This window comes from Carlito syrichta, unplaced genomic scaffold (assembly GCF_000164805.1).
Source record: "Carlito syrichta isolate Samal-C Ts95f unplaced genomic scaffold, Tarsius_syrichta-2.0.1 Scaffold309147, whole genome shotgun sequence".
NCBI classification, from domain to species: Eukaryota; Metazoa; Chordata; class Mammalia; order Primates; family Tarsiidae; genus Carlito; species Carlito syrichta.
Window position 1 is genome coordinate 239,387 of NW_007253243.1, and position 9,481 is coordinate 248,867.

Sequence of the window (9,481 nt, forward strand, 5' to 3'; positions counted from 1 at the left end):
GGCCACCACAGCCTCGACCTACTGAGCTCAGGCGATCCTTTTGCCTCAGCCTCCCAAGTAGCTGTAACTACAGGCGCTCACCAGCACACCCAACTAATTTTTGTGATTTTTTTTTTTTTTGTGGAGACGAGGTCTTGCTATGTTGCCCAGGTTGGTCTTGAACTCCTGGGTTTAAGCAATTCTCTCACCTAGGCCTCCTGAAGTGCAGGGATGACAGGCATGAGCCAGTGCACCCGCCTCTGTCCCAGTCATTCTGCTCCCCAGCTCCTCTCCTCCTAGAACTTGCATCTCTAGTCAGTGAACTTGAGACATGAAGCCGTTGATTTACTTAGGGCAGGCTTGTTTGACTGTTGCCTCTTTTTAGCATGCTTTTAGGTCTCAGAGCCACAGAGTTTCCGTTCTCTTCAGGGGCAGGGAAGTCAATAGTGCATCGACTCTCTCGCCCATGGCATGGAGCCTTGTGTTTGCTATGGAGGGAATTAAATAGCAGGTCAATATTTCTATGACGAGCGAATGGGTGGGTAGCTGTCTTTCCGGCGAAGAAGTGGTCCTTCAGGGGCTGTCATTAGTCAGAGTCTGATTCCTCCCAGGCCCCTGCATGGGTAAGCACCGAATGTTTGGCCCCACTCATCCTCTCTCCAGGGACAGAATAGGGGTCTCCTCCTACCAGAGAGCCCTCCTGCCCCTCTTGCCTGAAGATGATTCTCCAGAAATGTGTCTCCATCTGCAGAATGTGGCTTAGCATGCATTTGGATCCTACACATCTCCTCCTCAAGACTATTTGCCTCTAAAGCTTGATCGCTGAGCCTGAAACAAAAGGCTTTGTTATCCGGTGGAAGCCTTCCCCAGCCCTAGATCCAGCCCTGCACCTCCTGCTTCAAACACCTGACGCAGGGCACACTTCGTGACTCAGCCTGTCATCCCAGAAGTTTGGGAGGCCGAGGTGAGTGGATTGCCTGGGCCCACAGGTTCGAGACCAGCCTGGGGAACTTGGCGAGACTTCGTCTCTGCAGTAAATCAAAAATTAGCTGGGTGTGGTAGCACCTGCCTATAGTTCTGGCTACTTGGAAGGCTAAGGCAGAAGGATCACCTGAGTCCAGCAGGTCAACACTGGGGTGGCTGTGAGTGAGCCACTGCACTCCAGCCTGGACAACACAGTGAGACTCCAACTCAAAAAAAACCCACCTGATGCCATATTATTCTGGTAAGGCTGGGACGACCAAGTGCGGAGGGCCTTGAACAGGGGTGAATGAAAGGAAGAGATTCCCCTGGGAACATAGCATAACATCTGGGAATAGCCATCATGGCCTATGGAAAGCCAATACATGGTAAAGGCAGATTCTCAAGTCACAGGGAAAGAATAGCTGACATCACAGGTGGTATTAGGATAATGAGAGAGCCACTGGGTACCAGGATGCATTCTGTGAAGGAATATGAGGCTGGGCTAGACCAGCATCAATTAGGTAAATTACATTGAGGAAGGAAATCTCAGGATGGGATTTTACAAACGTTACAAAGAAAGTGAATGATAACATCAAGAGTTGTAAAAATTTACTGACCAGCTATAAAATATTTGCAGTAATCAAAAAGTAGTTAATCATTAGTTGCTAGTTAATGATTGCTGCTAATTAGCCCTATCTTAAAGAAACAAAGCACCACAATCAACCAGCCACTTCACAAACCTCTGCAAATTTCCTTTTGCAAACTTCCCCCAAAGGCAACACCCCACTCCCCACACTGGAGCCTGATAAACTCTTATAAATACTTCTATTTAGCCCCTGCCTCTTTGCAGACAGCAAACAGTAAGCACTCCCTGCTGCCACTGCCCACTGTGATCTGCCTTTCTTAAGTTATGACTGGCTTGGTAAATTCTTACCAATCCACGACTCTGGCCATACCTAGCCCACCGCCACTCACGACACATTCCAAATGGATTGGAGACTGATTGATTGATTGATTGCTTGCTTTTTTTTTGAGCTAGAGTGTCAGTCACCCAGGCTGGAGTACAGTGGCACGCTCATGGTCATTGCAGCCTCAATATACTGGGCTCAGGCGATCCTTCTACTTCAGCCTTCCAAGTAGCTGGAACTACAGACGTGCGTCACCACACCCAGCTAATTTTTTTGATTTATTGTAGAGACGAGGTCTCACCATGTTGCCCAGGCTGGTCTCGAACCTGTGGGCTCAGGTAATCCTCTCGCCTCTGCCTCCCAAAGTGCTGGGATTACAGGCGTGAGCCGCCGCACCTGGTGGAATTGGAGATTTTTTTTTCTTTCTTTCTTTCTTTATTTATTTTGTTGAGTTGGAGTCTCACTCCATTGCCCAGAATGGGGTGCAGTGGCATGCTCCTGGCCACCGCAGCCTCAACCTGCTGGGCTTTGGCAATCCTTCCATCTCAGCCTTCCAAGTAGCCGGAACTACAGCTGCGCGCTACCTCGCAGCTAATTTTTGATTTATTGTAGAGATGAGGTTTCACTCAGTTGCCTGGGCTGGTCTCATACCCATGGGCTCAGGCAATCCACTTACCTTGGCTTCCCAAAGTGTTGGGATTACAGGCTGAGCCACCAAGCCCGGCCTGGAGATTTAAATGTAAAAATGAAAGCATACAAGTAGTAAAAGAAAACATGGATAAATTCTCCGGTAATTTGGGAGTGGGGAAAATTTTCTTAATTCTGGCTCAACATGCAGAAGCAATAAGGGGAAAGATGAGCAAGTTCCAAGCATTATTGTTTTGCATGGCAAAAAAAAAAAAAAGAAATTTAAAAAATAAACATGCAAAATTAGAAAGACAACAGAATGGCTAAAAAAAAAAAAAAACAACTACCATCTATATCACAGAAAAAGTGTCATTGGTATATAAAAAACTTCAGATTCTTAGTATATAAAGAGCTTCTGGTTGGGTGTAGTGGCTCATGCCTGTACTCTTAGCACTTTGGGAGGCTGAGGCGGGAGGATAGCTTAAAGCCAGAAGGTTGAAGCTGCAGTGACCTATGATCATGCCACTGCACTGCAGCCTGTGAGACAGAGCAAGACTGCGTCTCTAAAGAAAAAAGCTTCTAATATAACTTAGAAGGCCAATAGTCTGACAGAAAAGTGCACTAAAAATACAGCAGTTTACAGAAAAGAAAGGCAAATATTTCAAAACTATTTGGAAAGCTACTCAACCTCACTTATAGTAACATGAATACAAATTGCCCCAAGGAACTATTTCTCACTGATCAGATTGGTCGAAATCCAAAAGTTTCACAAAATACTGTACTCTTTTGTCCAGGCTGTGAGAAAACCACCATTCTCATACATTGCTGTTAGGAATGTGAAATGGTGCCATTTCTATAGAAGGGAATTTGGCATTATTGACCAAAACTACATGTGCATTTGCCCTTTGATCCTGCAATTCCAATTCTAGGACCCTAAAGATGCACTACAAACAATACAAAAAGACACAGGGATGTGACTGTTTTTTGCAGCTCTATTTGTAACAGCCAAAGTCTGGGAGAAGGCCAAAAGTCCATCAATAAGGACCTTGAGAACTACACAATAGCACATCAACACAATGGGGTACTCTGCTGTCATAAAAAGGACAAGGAAGATATCTACAAGCTAATCCATTGTGATCCTCAGGACACCATGCTAGAAGAAAAAAATGCAGCCTGTCATCCCAGCACTTTGGGAAGCCAAGGTGAGTGGATTACCTGAGCCTGCGGGTTCAAGACCAGCCCTGGCAACTTGGCGAGACCTCGTCTCTACAATAAAAAATAAAAAATAGCTGGATGTGGTAGCGCGTGTCTATAGTTCCGGCTACTCGGAAGGCTGAGGTGGAAAGATGGCTGGAATCCAGAAGTTCAATGCTGGGGTGGCCGTGAGCGTGTTACTGCACTCCAGCCTGAGTGAAGTGAGACTCCAAGTCAAAAAAAAAAAAAAGAAGTGTAGAAAAGTGCATATGATATACTGTTCATCTAAGAAGGAAAGATGTACACATAAATAAAAATTATATAGATACATATTTCATTTTATAATTTTGAGTAAGAGTCTCACTTTGTCACCCAGGCTGGAGTGCGGTGGCACGATCAGGGCTCACTACAGCCTTGACCTTCTGGGCTCGTGTGATCCTTCCACCTCAGCCTGGGACTACAGGCATGCACCAGCACACCTGGCTAATTGTTTTTTAAATTTTTGTAGCGACAAGTTCTCACTATGTTGCCCAGGTTGGTCTCGAACTCCTGGCCTCAAGTGATCCTCTTAGCTCGGCCTACCAAAGTGTTGGGATTACAGGAGTGAGCCAGCACACCCAGTTGATATTCTTATAATTAAAAAATAAACATTGGTAGTTTAAATAAAAAGAAGGAATAGGTGAGGGGAAAGAATAGACACTAGGTCCTTTTAAATATATCTTATTTTATAGATTTGACTGTGACCTTACAAATATTTTGCATAATTATAAAACGAAACCAAATTTTTAAAAGCAATCCCTAAAAATTGAAAGCAAAACAAAGCAAATACTCCTGTGTAATGAGATGGTAGCAAAATACACATAGAGGAACAATTCCAAGGGGCTTAAAAACACATTAATTTGACTATACACTCTTAGTAGGATGTACTCTAAGAAGAGAACTACAAAAACAAAATATTAATTGCTTGAGTTCAGGAGTTCAAGACCAGCCTGGGAAACATAGTGAGACCTCGTCTCTCAAAAAAAAATTGCTGGACATGGTGGCGCGGGCCTGGAGTCTCAGCTACTTGAGAATCTGAAGGATCGCCTGAGCCCAGGAGGTCGAGTCTGTGGTGAGCTGTAATCATGTCACTGCACTCCAGCCTGGTTGACAGAGTGAGACCCTGACTAAAAAACAAAAAAATTAATAAATAATTCTGTCAGTGTACTTGACCACTGAGATTTAGGGCACAGAAGAAAGGCAATTCTGATGCAAGATCTATAAGATTAAGCAAAAACCTTAGAATTCTGAATTCGAATTGAAAGTCTTAGAATGAACTCAGATGTCCTCTTACAATTAAACAAAAAAAACCCTAGCTGAGCGCAGTGGCTCAAGCCTATAATCCCAGCACTTTGGGAGGCTGAGGTAAAAGGATTACCTGAACCCACGGGTTCGAGACCAGCCTGGGCAACTTGGCGAGATCTCACTTCTACAATAAATAAAAAAAACAAATTAGCTGGGCATGGTGGCTCATGCCTGTAACTCCAGCTACTTGGAAGGCTGAGGCAGAAGGATCGTTGGAGCCCAGCAAGTCGAGGCTGCAGTGGTCGTGAGCGTGCCACTGCCCTCCAGCCTAGGTGATAGAGTGAGACTCCAACTCAAAAAAAGTAAATAATTCTATATCTGTCCTCTGAAAGGGCCTAGTATTATTGAACAACACAAAAACAATGAGCACTTTTAGTGCCAGATGATGGTCACTAAATATCATTTTCACCAAAGGGAACTAGGGCTCTTTGGAAAAATAGTTCATTGTGAGGCAGGTGTTCAGTATAGTTAGACATAGATAAGTTTTTTGTATGCAGATTGTTTTTGTTTTCTTTTTTTGAGTCAGAGTCTCACTCCATCGCCCAGGCTGGAGTGCAGTGGCAGGCACGCTAACGGCCACCCCAGTGTCGACCTTCTGGGCTCCGTTGATCCTTCCACCTCAGCCTTCCAAGTAGCCAGAACTACAGACATGAGCTACCATACCCGGCTAATTTTTGATTTATTATAGAAATGAGGTCTCGCCAAGTTGCCCAGGTTGGTCTTGAACCTGTGGACTCAGGCAATCCACGGGCCTCGGCCTCCCAAAGTGCTAGGATTACAGGCTGAGCCACCAAGCCTGGCCTGTATGCAGTTTTAAAATACAGGAGCATTCAGGCATGAGGCCTGACCATCTTGCAGGCTAGAATGTGGAAGCCTGACCACCTTGCAGGCTAGAACGTGGATTTGTCAGTCCACCCCACCCCCTCAGCTCATCAAAGAAAAGCCCTTCTAAGATGGAGAAATAATAATCAAACCATCTTTTAGTTCATGAATTAGCATAATAATTAATCATTATGTCTCCTGTCAAAAGGCAAATGCATGTTCTGGGAAAAAGCCACTCCCTAGCTCATCAAAGGTGGAGAAATGGGGTATTCTCTCAGGAGCAGATACCTGTAGCCCACCCTCTTTAGCATGATGATTATTGTGTAGTTATATCAAGACATATGCCCATACTTCTCTGGGATACCCCCCCCCCAATAAATTCTGTTTTAAAACTATCCTGACTTGGGCGCAGTGGCTCATGCCTTTAATCCCAGCACTTTGGGAGGTTGAGGCGAGAGGATTGCCTGAGTCCAGGGGTTTGAGACCAGCCTGGGCAACATGGCGAGTCCTCGTCTCTACATAAATCAAAAAATTAGCCAGGCATGGTGGCACACACCTGTATTTCCAGGTACTTGGAAGGATCGTCGGAACCCAGCAGGCTGAGGCTGGGGTGGCCGTGAGCGTGCCACTGCACTCCAGCCTGGGTGGACAGAGTGAGACTCTGACTCAAAAAACAAACAAACAAAAACTATCCTGGCTGCTCTGAAATTCCTTTCAGTAGTGAGACAAAGAACCCATGAGCGTTGCACTGCACCCACCCAGCAACAGTTGCAACACTAGGGAGTGAGAATAAAAGGATAAAGTGGGTTTATGCTTGGAATAGCTTGTCATAACCAGAAAGCCAAGAGCTCAAGAAAGACCTCGAACACGGCAGCCATGTTAAAAGGACACATATCCACCTGCAAAAGAATGAAGATGGACCCTTATCTTATATCACATACAAAAATTAACTCATTTCAGGCACTGTGGCTCATGCCTGTAATCCCAGCACTTTGGGAAGTGGAAGTGAGAAGATTTCCTGAGCTCAGAGGTTCAAGACCAGCCTGGTCTACGTGGCTAGACCTTGTCTCTACAATAAATCAAAAATTAGCCAGGTATAGTAGCGTGCACCTGTGGTCCCCACTACTTGTGAGGCTGAGGTAGAAGGATCACCTGAGCCCAGGAGGTTGAGGTTGTGGTGAGCCATAACCATGCCATTGTACTCCAGCCTGGGCGACAGTGTGAGACCCAACTCCAAAAAAAAATGTCTAAAGAGGTGGGGAGGGAGATGGGATTAACATAGTAAATATCTGTCTGGGAACAGGGAAACACCTCTTATCAACAAGGGTGCCTGAACGAAACATATTTGTATTCCTAACCTTTAACTGTACCCCACAATATCATAACAAAAAATATTGATTATAAAATGTAAAAAATTTTTTAAAAAGTCTAAAGAGACATATTAACCAGTCTTGGAACCTGTTTGGATCCTGATTCACAAACAAAGCTAATTTTTTAAAAAGACATTTGTAGGACAATAGAGAAATGTGAATGTTGACAGAGAGTTGATGATACTAAGGCATTATTGTTTCTGTGGTTGGGTTTCAAAAGTGAAATCATTTCACTTGAGGGATACACCCTGAAATATTAACAGATGGAATGATATGTCTGGGATTTGCTTCAAAGCAATCCAGACTGGAAAGTGGGAAGAGGGTAAAGATACAGATGAAATAAGAACTGTCATGGGTTGATCTCTGTGAAGTGGGACAGTGGGTACATGGCAATTCACTGGGCTTTTCTCCCTGTGTTGGCAACTATCGAAAATTCTCAATAATAAAATTGTTTTTAGAAATTAAGTGATTCCGGCCGGACTCGGTGACTCAGCCTGTAATCCTAGTACTTTGAGAGGCCGAAGCAAGTGGATTGCTTGAGCCTGCAGGTTTGAGACCAGCCTGGGCAACTTGGCGAGACCTCGTCTCTACAATAAAATCAAAAATTATCCAGGCGTGGTAGCATGCGCCTGTAGTTCTGGCTACTTGAAAGGCTGACATGGAAGGATTGCCGGAGCCCAGCAGGTCAACACTGGGGTAACCGTGGGCGTGCCACTGCACTCCAGCTTGGATGACAGAGTGAGATTCCAACTCAAAAAAAAAAAAAAAAAAAAAAAAAAAGCAGGGCTCGGTGGCTCAGCCTGTAATATCGCGCCTTTGGGAGGCTGAGGTGAATGGATCACCTGAGCCCGCGGGTTCGAGACCTGCCTGGGTAGCGAGACCTCATCTCTACAATAAATCAAAAAATCAGCCAGGCGTGATTGCGCGTGCCTGTAGTTCCAGCTACTTGGAAGACTGAGGCGGAAGGATCGCCGGAACCTAGCAGGTCGAGGCTGAGGTGGCCGGGAGCGACCACTGCACTCCAGTCTGGGCGACAGAGTGAGACTCCAACTCAAAAAAAAAAAAGCACAAATAAATGGAATGACATTCTGCATTCATGAATGAAAAGACTTAACATTTTTCCACCTAGGCAACAAAACAAAACCTTGTCTCTACAAAAAATAAAAATAAAAATAACCAGGCATGGTAGTACACACCTGTAGTCCCAGCTACTTGGAAGACTGAGGCAGAAGTCGTGCTTGAGTCCAGGAGGTCGAGGTTGCAGTGAGCCATAATTGTGCCACTGCACTGTAGCCTAGGTGATAAAATGAGAACTTGACTTCAAAAAAATAAAAATTGCTACACTATCTATAACATTCAAAGTCATCTATAAATTAAATGAAATCCCTGTTAAAATCCCAATTATATTTTTTTCAGAAAAGGAAAAAAAATTCTAATATTCACATGCAATCTCAAGTGACCCCAAATAGCCAAAACAATCGTGAGAAAGAATAAAGCTGGAGGCCTATGCTTCCTGACTTTTTTTTTTTTGAGTCAGTCTTACTCTGTCACCCAGGCTGGAATGCAGTGGCGTGCTCCTGGCCACCTCCAGCCTTGACCTGCTGTTGGGCTCAGGCGATCCTTCCGCCTCAGCCTTCCAAGGAGCCGGAACTACAGGTGCGTGCTACCACGCCCAGCTGATTTTTCATTTTATTGTAGAGATGAGGTCTCGCCAAGTTGCCCAGGCTGGTCTCAAACCCACAGACTCAGGCAATCCACTCGCCTCGGTTTCCCAAAGTGCTGGAATTACAGGCTGAGCCACCAAGCCCAGCCTAATTTTTTTATTTATTGTAGAGATGGGGTCTCACCAAGTTGCACGGTCCGGTCTTGAACCCATGGGCTCAGGCAATCCTCTCGCCTGGTCTCCTAAAGTGCTGGGATTATAGGATTGAAACACCATGCCCAGTCTCACATTTCCTGATTTTAAAACATATTACAAATGTGTTGTGATCAAAACAGTACCATATTGTCATAAAGAAGCCTAGAAATACACCCTCATGTATATAATCAGATCTTCCTTTCCCCACTGTGTGCCAAAACTACACAGTAAGGAAAGGATAGTCTCTTTATCAGATGGTATTTCTCCCTGGATATCCACATGCAAAAAAATGAAGATGAGCCCTTAGACCACATACAAAAATGAACTAAAAATAGATTAAAGACCTAAACATAAGAACCAAAACTCTAACACTCTCAGAAGAAAATACAGGGAAAAAGTTTCATTGGAATGGACAA